Genomic DNA, 27,414 nt, shown 5'->3' on the forward strand with positions numbered 1-27,414 from the left:
GACAAAGCCTAAACCTGAATAAATTAGCGCCATCTATCGGTTACTTGCGGTTATTTATCATTAAAGCCTCCGCCACACATAGCGTTTTGATAGCGTAGCATTAGCGGAGCGGAATACGCATTCCGTTCGCAATCCGCGCTCGTTAGTTCCCGCCGGCGTCCGCTGGGTTCGTCCGGCTGCAACGCCAGCGTTCGTCCGGCGCACCGCTATAATTGCGCTCCGCTAACGCTCCGCCTACGCTCTCAAAACGCGCATGTGTGGCCGAGCTTTTAGTGTAAGGCCTGAGTGGACGCTCATACAGTGCAGCGGAGCGGGGCGTGCGGCGTGCATGTTAAACAATTGACGCTCTTACAAGTGTCCTGAGGGGTTACCATGACGTGCTAAAGCCGTTCAGTTTAGGTTGAGAGAGAGGGACGGAGCTATGTAACTGCTATAGCTGTGTCCCTTTCTCTCAACCTAAACTGAACGTCTTTAGTACGTCATGGTAACCCCCCTGATATGAGTGAACGCTGGACTCACGCTCGCCCGGCCCGCTGCACGCCCCACCGAACACTCCGCTACAAACGTCAAATCAGGGGGGTTACCATGACGTACTAAAGCCGTTCAGTTTAGGTTGAGAGAGAGGGACGGAGCTATGTAACTGCTATAGCTGTGTCCCTTTCTCTCAACCTAAACTGAACGTCTTTAGTACATCATGGTAACCCCCCTGGTGCTGTACCCGAATGGCATTTCTGCGACGCGAAACGAAAACGAAACGCTGCGAAATGTTAGTATGGCTCTGTTGTGCCAATACGCAAGAGCGATAGAGATAGATATCTACGAGCGTTTCGTTTCGTGAGCGTTTGGGCCATTCGGCTATACGTGGCCGGGCCTGGGGGCCGATTTTTGAGTCTCACGGCGTTCGAATTCAGAAAATTGTCACTGAAAATAATAGACGGAGAGCTGGCAGGATTTTGGAGTAGGTCCTTGAGGCAACCTGGAAAGGTGCTCAGATGCTTCTCTGATCATAGCCAACATCAGGTCTGCAAGTCTGGCAGCTGGGGAGCGGGGCTTTATCGAGCTATGAATTTTTAAAGATTTAATTTTTTGAGGCCCAAAAAAGGTGTTTGAGGCAACCTGGAATTATTAAAAAGTGAAAATAGAGTTCCTCAGAAGTCGCATAGTATTTATGCCAGATCATTTGGCCGGGTCCTTCACCGTGCCAGAACGGTACAAAGTGGTAAAAAAAAAATTCCAAAAAAGGTTCTTGAGGCAGTCTGTCATTTTTACCAGTGAAAGATGAGGGTCTAAATAGCCATGGAAAAATAATGCCATGACATGAGGTGGGGTCCGTACCCTGCCATTCGATCTTGAAAGTCAATTTTTTAGTTTTTCGTAAATAACTCGTAAACGGTGGCCCACAGCAAAAAAATATGTTAAACAGAAAATATCTACATAAAATTTCCTACAAGAAAGGTTATGTACGTTTTTTCGATAGGATCAATATATAAATGGATAATTTAGTAAGAAAGTTTTTTTTAATCGATTACATGCTCCGTTTTTCGTCAATACCTCGTAAACGGTGGCCCACAGCAAAAAATTATGTTAAACAGAAAATATCTACATAAAATTTCCTATAAGAAAGGTTATATAACTTTTTTCGCTAGGATCAATTTTTTAGTTGGAAAGTATTTTTAATTAGATATTTGGGCCGTTTTTTGTTGATAACTCAAAAACGGTGGCTCACAGCCAAAAATAATGTTAGACAGAATTAATCTACATAATATTTCCTACAAGAAAGGTTCTATACGTTTTTTCGCTAGAATCAATATTTTAGTTGGAAATTATTTTTAAATAGATTTCATGGGCCGTTTTTTGTTAATAACTCGAAATCGGTGGCTCACAGCCAAAACTAATGTTACACAGAATTAATCTTCATAATATTTCCTACAAGAAAGGTTCTATAATATTTTTCGCTAGGATCAATATTTTAGTTGGGAAGTATTTTTAAATAGATTTCATGGGCCGTTTTTTGTAAATACCTCGTAAACGGTGGCCTACAGCTAAATAAAATGTTCACGAGAAAAAAATCTACATAAGATTTCCTACAAGAAAGGTTCTATACGTTTTTTCGCTAGAATCAATATTTTAGTTGGAAAGTATTTTTAAATGGGCCGCTTTTTGTTGATAACTCAAAAACGGTGGCTCACAGCAAAAATAATGGTATACAGAATTAATCGTCATAATATTTCCTACAAGAAAGGTTCTATAAGATTTTTCGCTAGGATCAATATTTTAGTTGGAAAATATTTTTAAATAGATTTCATGGGCCGTTTTTTGTAAATACCTCGTAAACGGTGGCCCACAGCTAAATAAAATGTTCACGAGAATAAAATCTACATAAAATTTCCTATAAGAAAGGTTCTATACGTTTTTTCGCTAGGATCAATATTTTAGTTGGAAAGTATTTTGAAATAGATTACATGGGCCGCTTTTTGTTAATAACATCAAAAACGGTGCCCCATTACCAGAAATAATATTAAACAGAAATAATCTATATAATATTTGCTACAAGAAACGTTATGTATGATTTTTCGTTAGGATCAATATTTTAGTAGGACAGTATTTTAAATAGATTACACGAGCCGTTTTTTGCAAATAACTCGAAAACGGTGGTCCACAGCTAAATCAATCTTCAACGGGAATAACAAACATAAAATTTGCTACAATAAAAGTTTTGTACGTTTTTTCGCTAGGATCTATTGATCCTAAAATTGATAATGATAACGTTAAAAAATATTATTATATTTAAATAGATTTATTTATTTATTTACACAAAGAAAATTACACAGTATGACAGTATACAAAACTAAAGCACCGTGAATTTTAAATAAACATTACAACAAGTAACACAAAATTAAATATTAAATAAACAGCAAAATCAAAACATTACATACCATAACATAACTAATAAATAACAGATGAAGGCCTAGCATCCAATCCCACACAAAACCTCATGCATTCGTCACGTATAAACGCCCATCTGCTCGCAAGAATATCAACATTAGGTGCCACGTCTAAAAACTCATTCACTATTTGCAGTGCACGAACTAGCGGTTACTTGCGGCAAAACACGGTTCGAGCGGCCGGCACCGCCAGTAGGGGTTATATGCTTTTCGTGAATGTAGGCATCCCGAAAAGCATATTTCGTCACAGAGGGAACAAGTAGACGGACCAGCTGGGATACTAAAACCGGGCAATCTGACTCCCCCTTCAAAATACCACATGCAACAGACATCAGCACGACATTACGCCTTTTAACTTCTAACGAGAAGAAACCCAACGTCCCCAAAAGGAATTTTGTTGGGTACAAGAATCGGTAATACCCGTACATTTTTTTATAAAAGAAACGCAAAAATGTTTTTTTGGACCTTTTCGAGCAGCAGGATGTAGGGCGCTTCATGGGGATTCCAAACGGCTGAGGCTGTCTCAAGCTTACTTCTCATGAGGGCAGTATAAAGAAGCTTTATGTCCCTGGGATTGTCAAATTCTTTGGCGTTGCGGACAACAAACCCAAGTCTGCGGTAACAGTCTGCAGCAAGCATTGTCATGTGCTCATGAAAGTTAAGGTGGGAATCTAAAACAACCCCCAAGTCCCGTATCAATGTGACACGGGCGATGGGTTTCCACCCCAGGAGATACTGCCTACACAGGGGACTACGCGCTTTACAAAAAGTAATAACCGCACAGTTGTCAACATTGAACTGAAGTTTCAGAAGTTTGTTTACAAGACTCAATTCATAAACCCGATCAATATCACTTTGTAAAGATTGTAAGTCAGAATCTTCCTGGACCCTGTAAATTAGTTTCAGGTCGTCAGCATAGAGTAGGCATTGCGCATGCTTAGGCACCAAGGCCAGATCATTGACCATAACACCAAAGAGCAGAGGACCCAGAATAGAGCCCTGACTGACCCCGGAACGGGTGGGGTAGGCACTCGACACAAAGCATCCGTGCTGCACATATTGCCGTCTATCACGTAGATAACTAGCAAAAAGGCAAAACAGTTTAGGCGAGAAACCAATGCTGCATAATTTGCTTAAGAGTACGTCTTTATCTACGCGATCAAAGGCTTTTTTTAAATCAAAGTACAGCACGTCCACCTGCATCCCTCTATCTAAGTAGCGCGAAACGGAATCAACCAAGGTTAAGAGGCCTTATTCCTAAAGAAGAGCGTTTTTTGCAAAATGTAACATTTTTTATTCAAAACTATAAAGAAACTATATTTAAGTGATTATTAAAAAACTGATAATGTTCCTAAAAGAACATATCTTAAGCTAGTTAATCATAATATAATATTTTAAAATATGTCTTTTTATACTTAAAACAAATCAGTTTTTTCGGTAGACGTTTTCAAATTTCGTAGTGGGTCACTCGTTTAGAATCGTGATTGTGCTGTTAAATATGTTATTTGGGGTAATAAATGATCACAATCCTATTTGTTATATCCAGCACGGGAAGCATGGTCGCGCGATAGACGATAAAATATCAGGCCGTCCGGATATCGCACTTACAAATAGTGCGATAGGGACGGCCTGCTATTTTATCGTCTATCGCGCGACCATGCTCCCCGTGCTGTACGAGGTAATCATAGTTTGACATTTTAAGATTTATTTGAAATGGTGGATTTAATAAATAACCTTCCGTATCTTCCCCATTTTTTCGATAAAAAGAGGTTTACATTATGTATTTTTCCTGGGATTCCTGCATTTATTGTAACTCTTAAATAATATTATCCTAAACTAGAACTTCTTGTTGACATTTATAAGAAAAAAATTATACATATAGGACATACCTTTCTGTCGACAGACATTTTTTTAAAGCACCTAAAATTCGAATAAAATACACTGTGTTGATACGGGCCCGCTCAGTCTGCGCCGAGCGCTCGTAGGTCGTAGACAACGGACTTGCGTTCGATCGTCCGGCGCTCCTTGCTTTCATAAGTAGCTAGATAGTTCCGTGAAATGCTGTATACTGCGACTTAACAAATCTTGATCCCGTGGGTGGCAAACAGGCATACGGTCTTATATATAGCTGCAACCCCACTGATTTCTAACCTCTCCCTATATCTGGAGAACGGCTAAACCGATTTCGACAGTCGAAGTGTCTTTGTATAGAGGGAGCGGGGAGACGTGTGGGAAAAATATGGAATCTGGTCTGCGACTCTTGGGTCAAAAAATGTTGGACGGCCTGGCTAAACAGGGGGAGATATTGGGGGGGTGCTCGACCAAATGTCATAGAGGACCCTGGGCAGTTTTTGAGGCCGCCATTTTTTTTTTCAAAATGGCCGACTTGTTTTTTGTCGATTTTTCAAGTTTATCCTAGAGTGCTCAAATTTTGGTCATAGAATATCTCTAGGGTCTAGATTAGAATGATATAAAAAAAATTTGAAAAATGCTACAAATGGGAAAAAAAAATTCCACTTTTTTTGTATGGCAACTTTTAAACCGTAAGAGATAGCCGGGGGGTGCTCGATCAAATGTCATACAGGAGCCCGAGTAGAAAAAAGTTGCATCAAAAAAATTCAAAATGGCCGACTTTTTTTTTCAAGTTGGTCCGAGCGCGCTGAAATTTTGCATGCGGAGAGGTATGGGCCCTTAGAATACAAATGTCAAAAAAAATTTTTCGAAAATCCAAGATGGCCGCCGTTATGGCAAAATAATTTTTTCAAGTATTTTCGCGAGCCCAAAGGGCGAGCTTCAGGGTGGGAGGCCGAAGGCCGACCCCGCGGAGGGCCGCAGGACCGGGGCTCACCTTTAGGCTCCCACCCGGGCCAAATCAAAGTAATTTCACTGCGGGCATAAAGTGCTCCCATACAATTTCCTTACAAAAGTGTCTTAAACAAGCGTAACCGGCGGGCCGAAGGCCCAACGGTAGAGCTTCGGAGCCGAGCGAAGGCCGAAGGCCGAGCTCCGCGTAGGGCCTAAGGCCCGGAGCGTCCCTGATGGACTCGCCGGCGGTCCGGGAAGTTGGAAAAATACTTTCCAACTAAAATATTGATCCTAGCGAAAAATATTAAAGAACCTTTCTTGTAGGAAATATTATGAAGATTAATTCTGTGAAACATTAGTTTTGGCTGTGAGCCACCGATTTCGAGTTATTAACAAAAAACGGCCCATGAAATCTATTCAAAAATACTTTCCAACTAAAATATTGATTCTAGCGAAAAATGTTATAGAACCTTTCTTGTAGGAAATATTATTTAGATTAATTCTGTATAACATTATTTTTAGCTGAGAGCCACCGATTTCGAGTTATTAACAAAAAACTGCCCATGAAATCTATTTAAAAATACTTTCCAACTAAAATATTGATCCTAGCGAAAAATCTTATAGAACCTTTCTTGTAGGAAATATCGACTCTTTTATTTTAACCCTAGAATCCATTCGCTAGTTCGTGTTGCAATTCCACACTCGGTTAAAATACAACTTTGCTCCCTTGTATAACAAATAACTATTGCTTGTTTTTAATTATTGCACTGTCAGGAAAATCTAGTTAGTTTATAAATCGCGTGTAATGTCTAATCGGCTAGGAAAACCTTGTTTTTATACCGCGACCTTGATTTACTAGGGGGCCGGTCTCTCTTACCAACGTCATACTATGTTCAATGATTTTGAAACTAAGGATAAATTATATAGAAAATGGCGCGAAATTAAAATGTTGTATGGGACGATAAACAGTATAAAAAATATTCACGATTTTTTTTTTATATACTACGTCGGTGGCAAACAAGCATACGGCCCGCCTGATGTAAAGCGGTCACCGTAACCTATGGACGCCTGCAACTCAAACAGTGTCACATGCGCGTTGCCACCCCATTAGAAACTTGTACATTCCCTTTTTAACGCTTTGGGGCTAAAAGTATTGTATAACTAAAATATTGATCCTAGCGAAAAATCTTATAGAACCTTTCTTGTAGAAAATATTATGTAGATTAATTCTGTCTAACATTATTTTTGGCTGTGAGCCACCGTTTTTGAGTTATCAACAAAAAACGGCTCAAATATCTATTTAAAAATACTTTCCAACTAAAAAATTGATCCTAGCGAAAAATATTATAGAACCTTTCTTGTAGGAAATATTATGAAGATTAATTCTGTGTAACATTATTTTTGGCTGTGAGCCACCGATTTCGAGTTATTAACAAAAAACGGCCCATGAAATCTATTTAAAAATAATTTCCAACTAAAATATTGATTCTAGCGAAAAATGTTATAGAACCCTTCTTGTAGGAAATATTATGTAGATTAATTTTGTGTAACATTAGTTTTGGCTGTGAGCCACCGATTTCGAGTTATTAACAAAAAACGGCCCATGTAATCTATTTAAAAATACTTTCCAACTAAAATATTGATTCTAGCGAAAAATGTTATAGAACCTTTCTTGTGGGAAATATTATGTAGATTAATTCTGTTTAACATTATTTTTGGCTGTGAGCCACCGAATTCGAGTTATTAACAAAAAACTGCCCATGAAATGTATTTAAAAATACTTTCCAACTAAAATATTGATTCTAGCGAAAAAACGTATAGAACCTTTCTTGTAGGAAATATTATGTAGATTAATTCTGTCTAACATTATTTTTGGCTGTGAGCCACCGTTTTTGAGTTATCAACAAAAAACGGCCCAAATATCTAATTAAAAATACTTTCCAACTAAAAAATTGATCCTAGCGAAAAAAGTTATATAACCTTTCTTATAGGAAATTGTATGTAGATATTTTCTGTTTAACATAATTTTTTGCTGTGGGCCACCGTTTACGAGGTATTGACGAAAAACGGAGCATGTAATCGATTAAAAAAAACTTTCTTACTAAATTATCCATTTATATATTGATCCTATCGAAAAAACGTACATAACCTTTCTTGTAGGAAATTTTATGTAGATATTTTCTGTTTAACATATTTTTTTGCTGTGGGCCACCGTTTACGAGTTATTTACGAAAAACTAAAAAATTGACTTTCAAGATCGAATGGCAGGGTACGGACCCCACCTCATGTCATGGCATTATTTTTCCATGGCTATTTAGACCCTCATCTTTCACTGGTAAAAATGACAGACTGCCTCAAGAACCTTTTTTGGAATTTTTTTTTTACCACTTTGTACCGTTCTGGCACGGTGAAGGACCCGGCCAAATGATCTGGCATAAATACTATGCGACTTCTGAGGAACTCTATTTTCACTTTTTAATAATTCCAGGTTGCCTCAAACACCTTTTTTGGGCCTCAAAAAATTAAATCTTTAAAAATTCATAGCTCGATAAAGCCCCGCTCCCCAGCTGCCAGACTTGCAGACCTGATGTTGGCTATGATCAGAGAAGCATCTGAGCACCTTTCCAGGTTGCCTCAAGGACCTACTCCAAAATCCTGCCAGCTCTTGGACCATAATAGGCAATTCACCGTTTTCAACCGGTATTTTAGTGACAGTGAGACTCAAAAATCGGCCCCCTGGCCAAACACATTATCGATGAAACGTAAAAACAGGAGTTTGAATTTTCAACCCCCAACGCAAAAACGACGGGGTGTTATAAGTTTGACGTGTCTGTCTGTATGTTTGTCTGTGTGTGTTTCTGTCTGTGGCATCGTAGCTCCCGAACGGATGAATCGATTTAGATTTTTTTTTTTTTGAAATCTGAATTAGTCGGGAGTGCTCTTATCTCATATTTCCATGTTGCATGAAAATCGGTCCACTATGTCGGAGTTTTTTCAAAATTTGAATTTTGGTGGTTACGTCATTAGTAGCGCAATGGAAGAGGATCTTTGTCTTGACTCCTACATCTCAAGTAGGGATGTTACGAATATTTGCATTCGCATTCGCATATGCGAATGATTCGCATTCTTTTAAACATTTGCATTGACATTCGCATTCGCTTCAAACGATGCGAATGTTTTGCGAATGCGAATGTGTGCAAGTCGCAGCTTGTTCCTCGCCCGCGCCGGCCGCTCCAATTGCTACTTGTCGACTGTCGACTCGCGCATGCGCAGATAGGTCAAATTCGTACGGCGTGAAGTTCGTACTCGGCATTTTGACCAATAGTAAGCATTTTAATTTTTTTACCTAGCGGGTTGTTGGTGATTGCTTGGTTTTTATTTTGGTTTTTTATGAAATTCAGCGATATTCGCATTCGCATTCACACATTCGCATTCTGAATATTCGCATTCGCATTCGCGAATGTGACACATGCGACATTCGTGACATCCCTAATCTCAAGGTATGAAAATTAACGATTTTATTATTTCATCAGTACTTGGAAAGCCTTTCTTTATGAGTGTTCAAACTGACGCAGAAATATAGGTACGAAATTATCTGCTACAGATAAAATTAATTCTAAGAATACATATTAATTGAATTTCGTTCCTTTTAAATTTGAACGGTTTAATTGTAATCAGATTTTGAGTTTTAATTGATTGAATTCATCGACGTAAGTTAATGATTCCAAAGATTAATAATAAATGAATAACTAAATTAATTATAATCATTTACGCGTGTCTGAGCCATTGCCTTTCAATCCCTAAAATTAACCGTCGCCGTAGCAACACAAATAGCTACAGGAAAATACTATTTTTAACCCCCGACGCAAAAAAGATGGGGATAAGTTTGACGTGTCTATCTGTCCGTCAGTCCGTCCGTCCGTCCGTCGGTCCGTCCGTCGGTCTGTCGGTCCGTCGGTCCGTCGGTCCGTCCGTCCGCTCCCGAACGGATGAACCGATTTAGATTTCGTTTTTTTTTTTATCTGAAAGCGGAGTTAGTCGGGAGTGTTCTTAGCCATGTTTCATGAAAATCGGTCTACTATGTCACGATCGGGGTCTTTTTCAAAATTTTAATTTTGTGGTTAGGTATTTGACTTCCGTTTTAAAGATAAACTTTTTAGAGAAGCTTTGCGTTCCATTCATTAATAAAACAGTAACTTGATTAAGAGGAAATAGCATTTAGCACTACGTAAGAATTGACGATTAGAATACGTAGGTACTTACTTCTATAATTTAAAAGCAATACAAGTCAATCTCTTTGTACTAAAAGATACCAGAAATAAATGCCATAGAAATAGAAAAACTCATCTACTACCTCTGGCTTGAAATGAAATGAAATTCTTTATTTTTCAATTTAACATAATGCTCTTATGAAAGTCAAGGACTTATGCGGCTAACGAATGAACCACTAAGGGCCAATTGCATCAACCACATTTGACAGACACATCATCATCAGCAGACGTCTATTAAACTTCCCCTTTAACGGTGGCAGACGGTTTGATGCCATCGCCCCTAAGCAAACAGATGCAGCTGTACAGTCTACCAATCTGAATCCTAGGCCACTAGAACCCTATCACAGTAAAAGTCAAAGTGACCGCTATAGGAAATAAAGCACGGTGTCAATACGACAGGGTTCTAGAGTGACATATGATTCTAATCTAATTGGTTGTCTGTACCTATCACGAATTCTCGAAGTATGTGCACCATTTAACAGCTAAGTAAGTAATCTATGGAATCAGGCGTTACTTTGCGAAAATCCATGTTAATCAAAATCTAGAACATTCGGTTCGGCAGGAGGTAGGGCATAGCTAGCAATGCACGGTCGAGAAGTTTCCAAAGTTGCAGAACATTCCTCATGAGAATTTTCGGTAACTTCTGAGAATGTTCTCGAGAACGAGAATTTATCAGAATACTTAGTAACTTCGTAGTTTATACCATAATTTCGTCGAACTCAGCAAGTCAAGACGTAGTCCCGTGCTCCCGTGGTAGTGCGCTGGCTTCGTATGCCGATGTTCTCAAGTTAGATCCTGACAGCGATCTTTTTGTTTTTTTTTTGTATATACATATATTGGCATGACCAAAAACAGGCATCAAGAAATAATAGTTCTGTACCTAATTTAAAAAGTTAGGACTAAAACTGTGAAGTCTGAAAGTCGAAATGTTCCCTGAAGTATAGTGAGAATTTAAGCAACCTATAGTGAGAATTTAGGTAACTTATCACTTATCAACAAAATAGCTAACTGTAATAGACAATATTATACCTATAATAACATATAGTTTTATATTATGCCCATTTAAACATTATTTCAAGTATATTCTCTTGTTTAAATAATAAATTGCATGTTGCGGGAATGTTACTGCGAACATTCTCAAGAATGTTTCCGCTTTTTGGGAATGTTCTGCAATTTCTACATTACTAAGGCATAGCGAATGTTATTCCGCTTTGTGTGGTAGGGCACAGCACAGCGGATAATTATCATCTCGCTCGAATTTAGAGCAGAGCCCAACTGGGGAAGTATTACAGAAGACCGCAGCTAAATAGTACTAGACCCTACCCATAGTGTTGTGTTCCTGCCGCTGAGTAAGGCTGCCAGAGCTCAACGAGAGTGCGGTGTGCTGGCGACGGAAGGACCTACGGAACTAATTTGTTCCGTCTATTGTCCTTTGAGTCGTCGACAACCCGAACCCTCCTTGGAACTTGTACAGTCCTTTTTACTGTGTACTTAACACAGTAAAAAGGAGTGTACATGTTCCTAATGGGATCTCCTTGAGTTGCAGGCGTCCATAGGTTGCGGTGACCGCATTCATCAGGCGGACCGTATGCTTGTTTGCCACCGACGTAGTATAAAAAAAAATCCTTTGCTAAACCACACCACACATGCTAAGTGCTTTTGACTGTAACCTGGACTGGAAAGTAACCCAATTCGATTGTTCCTAAGTGTACCTACGTGCAGCAAACCTATAAAATACTTTGATGCAGATTGTTCATTGCAGTATATCGAAGTACTGTCGATACGATTGATTTATGGAAACACTTTGAACTCTGTTATTTTCACGAGTGCGATATTGAATTCTGGAAATTATTCGCTTTTATTATATTGAACTCAGAAAATATATGTATATCCGCGATTAATGTCAACATCCCTATTTCATTTAAAAGAATCTGTTACTTTTAGGATTAGTTGTCCAAGCGGACCCCAGCCAGGTCCACATGAGCCGTGGCGAATGCCCAGGTAGCTCAAGAAGGATAATGATGATGTTACAAAGAAAGAATCATAATTTCTAATGGGGTGGCAACGCGCATGTGACACTCTTTGAGTTGCAGGCGTCCATAGGTTACGGTGACGGCTACCACTACGGTGATGCGTCTTTGACACCAACGCAGTATAAAAAAAAATTGCAATCATGGCATTCATCGATCAGCAACCAGCATATCATATGTTTCGTGTCAAATATCAACCGACTGTAATCACTAGTTGATATTACCTGTCACCTGAATTTATACTATACATACATACATACTGACCTTAGGCCCATAAGCATACTACCTTGTATGTCTAAAATAATGGAAAAAGTAGTTGGCTCACAGTTAGCTGCCTACTTGGAAAAAAACAATATATTACCAGACGTCCAGTCAGGCTTTCGAAAGGGACGCAGCACTGTCACCGCATTACTTGATGTCACTGACAACATCCTGGATGCTCAGGATAAAGGTATGTGCACACTTTTAGTCCTCCTCGATTTCTCCAGGGCGTTCGATTGTTTAAATATAAATCTTCTTCTTTCCAAACTGACCTACTACGGTTTTGACCACCATACTGTTAAGTGGTTTGATAGTTATTTAAGTAATCGATCACAAATTGTGAAAGTATGCGGAAATGACGGATCCTCACTTTTTTCTGAAAAGGCTGTAGTGACCAGGGAGTTCCTCAAGGATCGGTGCTCGGTCCGCTCCTGTTTATACTCTACTCTTCAGATGTAAGGTCGCACATCACACATTGCAAATACCATATCTATGCAGACGACATACAAGTGTATATATCATGCAAGCCAGAAGACATTGACTGTGCTATTGTGAAACTAAACCAAGATCTAGCCTCTATTGCATCCTGGGCCACAGAAAACTGTCTACTGCTTAATCCGAGCAAAACCAAATACCTTGTATTTGGCAGCCGGCAACAAGTGGCTGGTATCACTATTTCACAAGATGTTATGTTGTCAAACACTCTAGTTGAGAGGGTATATGAGGCCCGTAATTTGGGACTTCTCATGGACTGTGAACTGCGATATGAAAAGCATGTAGCTGAGTCTATCAGAAGTTGTTTTTATAAACTTAAGGTTCTATACAAAATTCGGCCATACACATAAGTGAAAACCTACGCTGTCAGCTAGTTGAGTCACTTGTATTATCAAAATTGAATTATATGGATGTAGTGTTTGGACCTAGACTTCTTGCAAGAACAAAGAGACTCATACAACGTGTCCAAAATGCCTGTGCCCGCTTCTGTTTCGATATTCCGTTGAGAGCACACGTGACTCCTTTTCTTAACAGCCATCACATCCTTAAAATGAAGCACCGACGTAAATTTTACTTGGCTTGCTTGCTCTTTGGTGTGCTGAAGTATAAGTCACCCCCGTATCTCTTCAGCAAACTCTCTATCATCAAACTTCGCGAACGCCGTAACTGGGGGATTCAATTGTTAACGCCGCGCCATACTTCTGCAGCTTTCCGAGGAAGTTATCGCTATTCTGCATCGCGTTGCTGGAATAATGTGCCTCCGCCTTTGAGGAACCTGCAAAGTATTTATAGTTTTAAAATCAAGCTCAAGCAGTATTTATTAAACCACCAACTTAGCCAAGAAAACTTGAGACTTGACACGAGCTGCCTATAGTTAAACATTCATTTCTTATCTTTGCCACTTGTTTTTTGTTCCTTCTGCAGCATGATTATTTGCCGTTGATGTTATTTAATAATGTTCACCATCCTGTAAACCCGTACATTTGATATTTAGTAATTAACACACAAAATCACGTTTGTTATTGTCTTGTTGTGACAAACCTGTCTTTTAGTTAGTGTAACCACCGCTGGCGCTAGTTGCAACACTTGCAACTAGCAATTGCCACTTTAATGTACACCCATAGTATGGTTCGACCAAACGTTAAAACGCGGCGTCCGCGATCTGGTGTACGACTCTTTTTAATTAATTTGGTTTTTTATTCTATGTGTCGATCACAGTCTGTTGTTATTTTTCTTGTAACGTTTTCACTTTCTTAACTGTTTGACCACGTTCTTGTATGTGTTTTGTATTTCTTCTGTCTGTTACCGTCCGTGAATCTTTCTCACTTGATGGTCTCATCGGAAGATCAGCGCTGGAAGTCACCAGCAACATGCTGAGATGAGGCCATTTCGTGGCACTTCATTCCTTTCTGTCTTGTTGTTATTATGTGTATTTTGTCTTACCTGTGTTCACGAATAAACGTTTATTCTATTCTATTCTATTCATACATACATATTGTAGAAAACTTATTATATGGATGTACCTAGATGAAGTTACGAGTACTATGCAAGTACGTAATAAGGCAAAAAACTCGTATTTCGGTTAAAACAACACCCGTGTTTTAATGCAACATTATGCACCAGTCACATAAATAACTATGCATATTGCAGACTACATCTCTTATATCGAAGCACTGTCGATGTCGATACGATTGATTTATGGAAACACTTTTGAACTCTTGTTATTTTCACGAGTGCTGTATTTGTGCCGGTATTAAGTTTGCAATTTCCAAATCTGTAAGTTATTGGCTGTCAAAATATTATTGTGAAGGGATGACACCAGGCAGAACGGGACGGGACGGGGTGGGACGAGACGATTATAGAAGCTGTGACGAGATTACCTTGTGACTCCTATGCTCCTATATAAAATTTGACACAGAATAGACCTAACCCGTCACGATATAGACGATCTAGTGGTTCAATCTTAAAGGTTTTATTGGTTGGTTTTTCGTTGGTTGGTAACAAAATTTTAACAAAAAATTTAAATACATATTTGAAATGCTCAAAAGACTGGTCAAGCTCATTATTTATAATACATACTTATAATCTGTAACCGCTTACCATTCGTCTGCTTACTTGCCTCATGTTTTACATAATATGTAGCTTTCCTATGTTTCATCTGTAAGGGCATTTTTTCCTCTTTCGGTTGGACCTTGTTGTATGATAGAAACTTGCAGCAAAAGGGCCCTTAAATAAGCAAGCAGTTTAGCAGGCCGTATTCTTGTCAAAAATACAGTCAACCACACAGCTGTGAATATAATATGTATACACAGCTTAATGTACCTACAGGCAATAAAGTTCTGACGACTTGTGGGCCGAAATAACCACGGAGTGGGAGCCCCACGAGTCAAACCGGGGATCCGGCAGACCACACCGGCGATGGCGGGATAACCGGACTCATTTATGATTGGCTGGCCAGAAGTAGCACTAGACAGAGAAGATTGGAAAAAGAGGGGGGAGGCTTTTGCCCAGCATTGGGACACAGTAGGCTCTGAATAATAATAATACACATTTTTGGCATTTTGTACTCACAGTTGTGTTGCTGACTGTATGAACTTTGTTAAAGTTTTATCGATAATCCGGTTCAAAGCCCCAAATTTTGCGGAATGCTGTCAGTAACTGATCGATGGGCGATCAACCTTAATTTGCCTGTTAGGAAACTTTTAAGGCTTTTAAGAGGTAACGTAAGTTTCCGACGTGGAAGGAAATGTTTGATAAAAATAGCCCGATTTTGGCAGGTTACTAAGGTAAGGTTAAGGTAAGGTAAGGTTGGTATTAACTAAGGAATTAAAAGCTTAAATAAGGCGGCGAGTGAACAATATTAAGTTTCACGTATTTTTTATTTTTCCAAAAAACTGCTATTTTAATGCGAAAACCCATTTTTATTACTACTTCGAGCAGAAAGGGCGTAAGTTACAAACGTCAAGAATCAACTAAATGATGTCAAAACGACAAAACAACAGCATACAATCACGCCTGTATCCCATAAAGGGGTAAGCAGAGCACATGAAACTACTAAAGCTTCAGTGCCACTCTTGGCAAACAAAGGGTTGAAAGAAAACGAAACTGTGACATTGCAGTGACAGGTTGCCAGCCTCTCGCCTACGCCACAATTTAACCCATATCCCATAGTCGCCTTCTACGACACCCACGGGGAGAAAGGGGGTGGTGAAATTCTTAACCCGTCACCACACAGGCTCACGACAAAATTATTCCTAAAACAAAAGTTTTAACAGTCAGCTTAAACAGTCCAAGATGTCTGACTGTAAAGTGTCACTGTCAACAAATATTGAATAACTACGAACTATCTACGAGCGGTGATAATATAATATAAGACTGATAAGTGTCACAGTCAAACTCAGGTGACATCCCAACCGGAAGATTTTTTTGGTTATAGTGGCAGCTCTGAATCAGCTATGTAACGTCACTTTCCTTTTAAACTATTTTTAAGATTTTTTCCCGAGACTAACTGTTAGATTGGCGATTTATGCTCGTATGCGTCGCATCGCCGTCGCGCGACCATCGCGCGACCGTCGCCGTCGCGTCTCATCGCATCGTCTACTTCCATATCGATAAGGTTTGTTTTCTTATGCGTCGCATCGCCGTCGCGCGACCATCGCGCGACCATCGCCCACGCAAGGCACGGCGTTACTATGAGTGACGTTTGACGATTTTCGCTGGAATAAATAAAGTTTCGTTCCGACGAGACGGCCGTATTTTTGTGTACGGGACGGGATACGGGATGACATAGTCTGTGTATATGTAGTTTGTGATTCGCATTCGCATGATTATTTTCGCGCCGTCATTGAACTAACAATGTCAGTATCTCGCTTTCTTGTTTTTACATCTGTAATACCATAGCGTAACGCCGTGTCTTGCGTGGGCCGTGTCGCCGTCGCGTCTCATACTTCCATATCAATAAGGTTTGATTTCGTATGCGTCGCATCGCCGTCGCGCGACCATCGCGCGACCGTCGCCCACGCAAGCCACGGCGTAATACAAAAGTAAGAACAAAACCGACCAACGAGCTTGCAGTCAGTCTTCGCACATAGTAAACATTATTTTCTTACTAATCTTAATAGACTAGTTTAGACCTTAGATTAAAATGCCAAGAACAACAATTTTTCTGGTTTTAGTTACTACAACTGCATAATTATATATTCCTTATCCGCACTACTCACCTATGGTACTTAATATTACTCACCTATGAGGAAATGTGACATCATTTGACAAAGGCTCTGTTAGCAAAGGCTGTAGTCGGGTTCATAAATATGTGTAGATTTCTTCACCTTATTGTAACGAATTAAGGTGGAGAAATGTACACATATTTATGAACTTGACTGTACTATTAATCTTAGTTATCCTCCGTTGACATAGCGAATAGCGAACTGTCCAAATGGGTCAAAATCAACCTTATCTTAACGACATAAAGAGTACACATGGGGATTATGTTGCTAATAGTAGGTATATTTATCATTTACCTAATTTGCAGGACTAATGACAATCTGTCTGTTATCCAACCCTGGATTAAGAATAAGGACATTGAATTTTGGATTAAGAAAGATCTACGATAGCTATTTATAGTTTTTAAGATTCCCTACGATAAAAGACGGAACCCTAATTAATATATTGTGCAATGAGAGGCGGAAGTTGAATTATGCAAACGAGAGTAAGTTAATTCGCGACAACTCGTCGGTGCGGTTTAAAGACTCGAGTTTGCAATTTTCTTACGCCTCGAGTTACACAATGTATTTGATCACACTCGCAACAAAAAATATGAAAAACGATAAAAAATGTTAATATATTACATAATAATACTTGGAATTTCAAAACTCACTTGGGAGATTTTTTTTCTAACTCTCGGTCCGCCTGGGCGCAATTGCACATTTACTGTGGGAATGTGATGAAATAGTACATTACGATACAAGTACACCATCTGTACTGAAATTGTATATTACAAGTGCGTAAAAAAAAAGCTCGAAACGAGTGGCGATAAAATTAAAACACGACCGAAGAGTGTTTTAAATCGACACGAGTTACGAATTTCCTTTTCGCACGTGTATCGTACGACGTTTTTCAGTACAGATGGACCTTTGAAGTTTCGACCTGGCATATGAACTACTTCTCGCACTAGTGCGTAAAAAAACACCATCTGTACTGAAACGAGTATAGTATTTGTATTGCATTCTAGTGAAATAGCTTGTTCACTCTATTCTAAGCAAAGAAGAGTAAACATAAGCAAACCACGTCCGGTCCCAACTAGGGTCCTAAACAGATTAGGAACTAGCACATACATAATATACATACCTACATATAAACGGTACATAACGTCGAGTCGTGTCGTGAATCTTGTCAACATGCTCTAGAGTCTAGGCGAAATAAAATGGAGTAAAGATGGATTTCGAATTCAGACTGCTGCCTCTTAGTACGGACCTTTACTTTACCCGATCAGAATCATTTGGGAGTAGTTCGGTCTAGTACAGTGCAGGGAATCGTGTCTTTTGTACTAATTAGTACATGTACTACACAAGCCTAGAAGCTGATATCAGCACGGGAAGCATGGTCGCGCGATAGACGATAAAATATCAGGCCGTCCCTATCGCACTTACAAATAGTGCGATAGGGACGGCCTGCTAGGTCTAGGTCAGGGTTGTAGCAACCGGCATTCGGTGATTTCTGCCTAACCTTCCGGGATATAGGCTTGACTATACATAAGTATTTAAATATATAGTATACATACTCGTCGATTCTGGCAGTTGTTATAATATGATACAATGTAGTAATGATGCTACTCCAAGAAATTCTGACATTTCTGTTTCACTGCATTCGGCACTACCTAATACAGCATGTAGATTCCATACGGGCGAATACTGTATCCAGTTATAATATCTGATCATACGAATCATTAAAGGATAATTATTTTGTTAAAAAGTGTTATTGATTAGAGTAATTATTTTTTTAAATCTGGCCAAGCAACAATGTACCTACGCCGTACAACTTAATTTGATTATGATTATGACATAAATGTCATGTCGTAATGACGTTTAGGTAGGTACACTAACTGATGCGGAAATAATAGGTACATTGCGTGCTGAATTATTATGATGAAGAAAAAATCTCATCTATTAAAAAAAAATGTAGTTAGGCTCCTTAGGTCCGATACTAATCGTTAAGATATTCGCCCATATGGAATACACACGCTGTATATTCCTGCAATGCTGCTGCAGTCGAAATACGAACGTCACATACACGGGTTTCTTTCAGTAGTGAGGTGACATAACCGTCCAAACAAATATTATTCTCACCCGCGATAAGGATGCCAAATATTTGATTTGCCGGATGTTATGTTAGGTTAGGGATGTAACTTAGTAAACAATGGGGATATCTTTATTTTGCCACAAAACAAATAATAGTACTAAACACGGAAAATAATCTTAAATAACCTAACCACAACATTAAAATTTTGAAAAAAACCCCCGACCGCGACATAGTGGACCGATTTTCATGAAACATGGCTAAGAACACTCCCGACTAACTCAGCTTTCAGACAAAAAAAAACTAAATCTAAATCGTTCATCTGTTCGGGAGCTACGATGCTACAGACAGACACACACACAGACAGACACGTCAAACTTATAACACCCCGTCGTTTTTGCGTCGGGGGTCAAAAAAATGGGCTGTAACAGACGGACGCACGAGTGATCCTATAAGGTCTCCGTTTCGTCTTTTTGAGGTACGGGACCCTAAAAATAATTAGGGACACATCATGTCCCTAGTCCCTAACGAAAGTATGGCATTATCCCTTTCGATTATGTGGTGATGTAAATAAATTAAAAATTCAAGCCATCATTTGATCTGAGGTGGCAAAATGTGCTTGTTTGTTTTGCAATTAGTTCATGAACTAAATTTGTTAAATAGAATATAGAATAGACATGTTCAAAAGGAGGACACAAGGAAATTGTCGGAACATGTGTAAACAAAACACACACGTGTTGAATGAATGAGTAAGCTAATTTGAACTATTTTAGTCTGTGGCGTGCGTACGTGATGCAAAATGTATGTTTGCTTGGTAATTCCGAACGATCTCAAAACAGTTGCATATTGCATGGGTTACTATATCAAACATTAATGTATTTATAAACTTGAGCGCATGAGGTATGAGTTGGTATTCTACATACAAATTGACATAGGTGTATCTTTAAATATAACATCTAACATGAACATTGAAATCATATTTGTACCTAACTAAGCATCCGTGTGACTTTGGAAATGGATTGAGTGAATATCAAGCAATGTTTCACTTGAAAACAGGGTTCGAGGATATATATCAATGGATAATATATATATCAAGATATATATCCGATATAATATCGGATTAGTACCTACACATAACATTTTTGTAATTTTAAAATTGAAAGGTGGAATCTTTATTGCATAAATGAATAAAACAAATAAAAAACATAATAAATCTACTTAAAACTAAATACCTAACCTACTTATAAATAAAAAATTTGACCTAAATCGCCGTCAATGGGCAAGGTACCCAGAAGGCTGGCAGCATTTCCACGCTGTATAGCGATACTTATACGTTGCGCGAAATACTGGCCAGCCCTCTGGTCGCCTGAGGTCTCTATCAGGCGAGACGACAAATCCTTGTACAAATGACGGGCACTGGGCCCCCATGGCCCCAAGGTCTCAACGCCAAACGCCGCAAATATGTAGCTAGTTCCTAGGGTGGCATATTTGCGGCGTTTGATGCTTTCGGCTGCGGATACCGCAGCGCCAGCAGCAACGCTGGTGACCGGAACATGGGACGGCGCCAGTGTATCAACACAAGTAGCGTCCCAAACTAACGTCCGACCCATGCTCCAAGGCACCAGTGTCATACCGTCAGGCCTCTTGCCGTCGTCCCTAGCCAGGCCGGTGGGCTCCAGGACTGCTGGCAGTTTCGCGCTGACAAGGGCCCGACGGATAACATCATTGATACTGGCGTGGCGCGGGATCCTTCCAGCGCTTCGGGCGCATGAGAGGCCATGGTGACCCAATGTGTCCACCATGGTACCGCATTGACAGCGATGAGGCTGGTTTGTTGATGCCCCCAAACGCAAGCTAGCTGCTAGGCAAAAGGTGGTGTTATCCAGCAGAGTCCCAATGTTTGGTGATGGTAAGGCCTGTAGCCACAGACCCGACTCCCACTCCGCAGTCGCAAGGAGACGAGCTCGGTCTGTCGAACTAGTTGACGTATTTAAAAGGTTTTCCCGTACTAGTCGACAGAGCGGCTCGTCCCATTGCCTCTGCGAACAGAGATTGGCAGGCGGGTCCGTGTTTGGACAGGTTATGGACCAAACGTTCTTGGCCTCGGAGCAGTGTGCGGCTTCTAAAGAACCAATTGAAGGCTCTAATATTTTACCTATAAGGCTTTGAGCACCATGCACCGAGGACAAGAACGCAGGTAGAGCAACACAAGAAATTTTGCGGATACCCAGGCCGCCAAACCTAATAGGCAGGCTAGCCTGGGTCCAAGTTCTGTCGTCAAAATGGATATTGAAGATGGAGGTGATTGTTTCAATGACTAACATATCTAATTTTGATACCAAAGTTGGGTATTTCCAAAGATGAGTTCCGCGGAGTATGTACGTAAATTTTGGGACGAAAAGGCAGTGCTTAATAATTGAATAGGCTGAATGAATATTAATTTTGGCCAAACGGTGTGATGTTGTTTTAAAATTTTGAATTTTAGAGTCAATAAAGGTTTCAAAGGATTGGTCCAAAATGGAGCAACCAAGGAGGTGAAGCGACTCTTTGTTTATAATTTTGATACCCGGAGCTAGTTGTGTAAAAAGGTCGATAGTGTTATTCTTGTCCGGGCAGGAGTCTGTGATAAAAAGTTCGCACTTCAAAAATTTAGTGAATGGCCAATAGTATTCATGTCAATGATAATTTTTTTTAAATCTTCCAGGACGCAGTTCGCTTCACCACCGAGAGTCCCGTCGTCTAAATACCACACGTTTAATTTTGAATTTAGTTCTTTGATGATGGGATGTATGGCGAGGCTGAAAATTGCTGGACCGAGCGGGTCGCCTTGTTGGCATCCTACGGATGAAGCCAGAACGTTACTTTTATATAATAATTTGGAGGGAGAACTATAACACTGCCAAAGAAATTTGTATATCAAAGGGGTTTTATTTTTTAATTGAGCCAACAAGGCGCCTTTATCTACGGAATTGAACGCGTTGCAAACATCCACCTTCAGCAGAACTTCGCCTGCATTTTGCTCAAGGAATGTTCTTACGGAGTGAACCGCGGCTTCACATCCGCTTTTGGAGCCGAACCCCAGTTGGATAGGTTGAAGTTCTGGGGTAAGCTCCAAAAGGATGGAGCGGCAAGCGATCTTGGCGGCTAGGCGTCGGAGTGTGGTACCAACCGCTATGGGGCGGATACCACCATCTTTTTTTTTTAAAGCACATAGGTTGGCTCCGTACAGGATATCCCTAATGCCGTCCGGGACCTGACCGGCCAGCATGACATTAATCAGGGCCGTCAGATCCTTTAACAACGTGTCCCCCGTTTCCCCACAGCCGCTGCATAGGAGGTCTTTCAGGTGCTGAGGTGTCAGACCATCCAGACCTCCAGCAGAGCCATTGGGGAAAGACATTACGGCTCCAAGGACATCCTGTGGGGTAGCAACGAGATTCAGATCAGCAGGTAATGGGGGATCGGGCAGGCGAAGGTCTGTAGCTGGAGGTGGGTGCTTACTATGTAAAGCTGTGAGTGTTTCAGAGTTATAACTATAGGGAGCTATTGCATCGTCGGAAAAAAGCAAGCGGGCTGCGCCTTTTATGTCGCCATCAGAAATTTTGGTCTCGACTGTTTTAAACAAATTGTTGTTGTTGTTCCTAAAATTTCCGGAAGAGGGTTGAAGTGAAATATCGCTGAAACAGTTGTCTTTAATTTTTTTTGTCAGAGATTTTGAATTTTTGTCTGAATTTATGTGGAGGACCTTAAAAGAAAATGAAAGAAAATTTTCCCAATTGGCGACGGAGTTATTTGACAGGATTGCTTTAATTATCAGGCTCAATGATTTGCACACTGATACTCTGGCACCGCGTGGTATCCGCTTTAATACTGGGCGTGAACTTTTGAGATCACTCAGTAGTTCATGGAAAGGTACGTGAACGTCCGATACGGTGTGGTCTGATATAGATGGAGGTGTCCGTACGCAGGGCTGGGGCGGTGTAGTACTTGTTGACGGCTGAGTATCGCATCTTCGGTGTATTTTGGTAATATGTATGTTAAGACCCCTAGTGCCTTTAAAATAATTTGGTTTCGAACATTCCGGGCAACGAAGAAGATTCTCTGACGATGCAATAGTTCCTGTAGGGCAGGAAAGGCTTGCGAGGGCATCTACAATACAGAACTTAACTTAAAAGACAAGTAATAAACTAAAAACTTAAAAAGTAAATAAGTAGGTAAAAGAAAATAAAACTATTATATATTATGATTTTGTTCAGCCTGAAGAGGATCATTCATGCATTTCAAAGGCGTTGCGCAGCGTGGTGAGGTCGAAATTCCAGTTCGTGGGAGCGAATGGAAGCTGCCTTATGCCGGCTTCCCAGGGCATTTTTTTGAGGCCTAATCCGTTGGGCTGCAAATTCGTGAGGTTTGCGTAGGTATATCACTGGTCACAAGTCACAACCAGTCGGGCTAATTCACGTAAACTAGACGTGGTTCAACGGATGCGTCACTTTTATCTCATCATCAAAATTTTCCTCGAGACGCCCGCTAAATTTTCGTCCACAATATTGGCTCTGTAAATTCCACTTTTCAAACGTTTTGAGGTAACAAAGTTATATTTGCATCAATAATTTGGTTTAAAATATAAATATTTTCAGGAAGATAAACAATCTTGACTTTGACGTTGACAGTTTTTGAAAATATATATATCCAGCTAGGTTCGATGATATATATCAATGGATATAAATATCCGATATATATCTTTTTTTAAATAAATATTTCAATACAAAAATAGTTTTGAAAAATGTAACATTGTTAAAAAACTAGTTTTTTGTGTTTGTTACTGTTTTTATACAAAATTTTATGTTTTTTTTGCATTTTTCCTTATCTAAAGTAGTATTCATAAATAACGCAACAAAAAATTGAAATGCCTTCCATACAAAATGGATATATATCAAAGTTGATATATATCCGATATATATCATAAATATCCGATATTTTGATATTTATTATAAATATCGGATATTTTCGAACCCTGCTTGAAAAACGTGATAACAGAGTCGGGAAACCTTGTGACATGGAACATAAAGCTACGGTATCTTCTTTTTTCAAATTCAAAAGTGATAAAGAAATCTATGAATTTAATTGAAAATGTCAGCTCTATGCCCAATTGCCACTATCGGGTATTTAAATTGGAAAAATCAAAATCGTTTTGGATATTTTAAGGTACATATTTCATTATGATACTCCATTTGATTACCAATGTTGATATTTGGCTCATCACTGTTCGTGTTTGAAATACAACAAAAACCCTTAGGTCCTCTAATAACATAACCACAAAAACCCCCGACATAGTAAAGCAATTTTCATGAAACATGGCTAAGAACACTCCCGACTAACTCAGGTTTCAAAAAAAAAACTAAATCTAAATTGGCACACACACAGACAGACAGTTAGACAGACAGACATTTCAAATATATAACATCGTCGATTTTGCGTCGAGGGTTAAAAATGGTTTATTGTATGGAATGGAACAAAATAGTTACGTAGTTAAGAATAGGTACAGTCAACCAATTGGAACCCTGTAGAACTATGTCATAGTCACGTTATAAATTACTAGCGACCCGCACCGGCTTCGCACGGGTACTATACCTACATGTAAACCTTCCTCTAGAATCACTCTATCTATTAAAAAAAAACCGCATCAAAATCCGTTGCGTAGTTTTAAAGATTTAAGCATACATAGGGACATAGGGACAGAGAAAGCGACTTTGTTTTATACTATGTAGTGATAGTGATGTAGTGATAGTGATATTGTAAGGAATCTCTTACTGCTTGTCATTTTGACATGGTTGTAGAGTGGCCTAGGGTTCCAATTGGTTGACTGTAGATAATTATAATTTGTAGACTGACCAAGCCACAATGGCCTTTCACTGGCAATTCGCCGTCAAAACCACCTTCACTAATTGACGTGGGAAGCTTGATCAAGACCAAGAATTAACGAATTAAATAGTTGGCTGAGTAATTAAAGATTCGTCGCCTTCTAAGTTCTAACTTAGATGGTTGGCAGACCTCAACACTACCAATAGTCACATGACCTTTAAGAAATTATTTAATGTAAATACTCGTTTTATGTAAATGTATTTAGTATAAGGTAATTATTTTACGATCTGCTTTGTAAATATATTGCCAAATTATATTTCGTACGCCTACACGGCTCATCATGGCTGATATAAATAATATAACATATTGTCACCTAATTGTTACCTGTGATGACGAAATAAATATATTTGATTGATTGATTGATTGATTGAAGAAAAGAGCGTTGTCCCGTCCTCCCCGTCTTGTAACGAATCTACACCCCTTCTGGTGATGGACACCCGAAGGCCTCCATAGGCGGCGACAATCGCTTACCATTAGGCGATCCGTTTGCTCGTTTGCCGATCTCATAAATAATGTTACGTTCATTACGAGCACGTTCAGTTTTTTTTTTTAATATATACAAGAAGATGGACATTATCTGTTTTTCCACTGCATCTGCATCAGAACTGCAGTAATAACCTAACCACAAAATTAAAATTTTATTTATATATTTTACCCCCGAGATAGTGGACCGATTTTCATGATACGTGGCTAAGAACACTCCCGACTAACTCAGCTTTCAAACAAAAAAAAACTAAATCTAAATCGGTTCATCCGCTCGGGAGCTACGATGCCGCGATGCCACAGACACACACACAGACAGACAGACAGACCGACAGACAAACAGATAGCACGTCAAACTTATAACAGCCCGTCGTTTTTGCGTCGGGGGTTAAAAATCAGTATGAAATTCACCCTTTACACCAATAAAGACATTACTTTTTATGATAGATATCGAAGCAAACCTAATGACAATACTAAATACTCTTATCTTGAAATTAACCGCTTGATAACGTTATCACTTGGGTAATTTCAAAAAACCATTACTGATAACTAATAAGACCATTAATTATTTTTAAAATCGGGACTTAATTGCGTATGACTACATCCCCCATCTCTCCATCTTCCATCTCTCATCTGAGATCTGAGTCTTCTCCGAGACCACGGGGACAACGCCGTCCCTGAAACGTTGACTTGGAGGCACAAGGTTCTCTGTGGTTGGAGGTCAGTTTAATATGTAGTCATACGCGATTAAGTCCCGATTTTAAAACCTATTTACAACTACCCTAATAAGTCTAAACTATAAAACAAAGCATTTAAATTAAAAATAAACAAGATAACACTATTATATAATATTAAACAAATACACACTTAATTATGTTCTACCCACGTTATCATTAAACTACGAACTCAGATAAGAAACATTTTAATCGTTGCACAATAGACCACATGTTGTCAATGAATGACTCACGCTGACCATACAAATACTCATACATGTGTATATTGTGTATATTATTATATGTATTTACACTATTTACTAAAGGAATGCTAAAATGGCAGGCCAATCGTAAATAATTGCAAATTGCAAAATACTTCACTAGGTCAAGTTGTTTTTGTGACTTTACATAGGTACAAGTACCTAGAGTATTTTAACATTACCTATTTTAAAAAATTGAGTCCAACAAGAATGTATTACTTAAGTATTAAAAAAAGGTACCGACAGTAATTTGATCATTTTTGATTCTAAATGCATGATTGCATAAACTGTAAACATTAAATTTCATTAAAATTATTTTTTTAGTGACGGTAGTCCCTGATATTTTAAAAACAAAAAAAATATGACAGGCCAGCATCTAGAGTGCATGTAGGTATTTAAAAGTAATATTGAAAACAATTCCAGTCCGATTTGCACTTGATACGACAAAAACACTTGTCAAACAAACGTGAGATTGCCAACGGTCCCACGGTGTCCGGCAAACCGGCTAGCATTCCATCCGTTCCCATTTAAAAAAAAACTAGTTAACTCACCTTAAAAAACAATCCAACACACACTAAACTGAACACATAACAGAAACTTCACTTAGTAAAATCAAAGTATGTAATCCAGAAACACTCGCGAATTTAAAAACACGCGAGAAGAACGTTCAAGAATTCGACAACACATCTACTCCCGTCGGAGCTCTGAGCGATACTGACTTGCTGATTGGCTGATTGGCGCGCCTTCGGCAGATATTACAAACGCTTACAGAACACTAGCTACAATTAACCATTATAACAAAAACCGTGAGATCCATAGTATCTACGCGCAATATTAGCACAGTTTACGATAGGCACTAATGAGATTTGAATTATGCAAGCGATTAGAATAAGATCTGTGCTTTGTATGAACGTGAGCGGTCCATTCTCGAATCC

At 39.3% G+C, this 27,414-nt stretch overlaps 1 protein-coding gene across 1 annotated transcript in view; it reads right to left on the reverse strand.

The window, feature by feature from the left end:
• LOC125231000 (GTP-binding protein rho1-like) overlaps nucleotides 1–27,178 on the reverse strand; it is a 287,467-nt gene extending 260,289 nt beyond the window's left edge. The window contains exon 1 of the mRNA XM_048136325.1: nucleotides 27,031–27,178. The gene's annotated coding sequence lies outside the window, so the exon portion shown is untranslated. The remainder of the gene's footprint in view (nucleotides 1–27,030) is intronic.
• Nucleotides 27,179–27,414: the final 236 nt, after the last annotated feature.

This window comes from Leguminivora glycinivorella, chromosome 11, assembly GCF_023078275.1.
Source record: "Leguminivora glycinivorella isolate SPB_JAAS2020 chromosome 11, LegGlyc_1.1, whole genome shotgun sequence".
Classification (NCBI taxonomy): domain Eukaryota; kingdom Metazoa; phylum Arthropoda; class Insecta; order Lepidoptera; family Tortricidae; genus Leguminivora; species Leguminivora glycinivorella.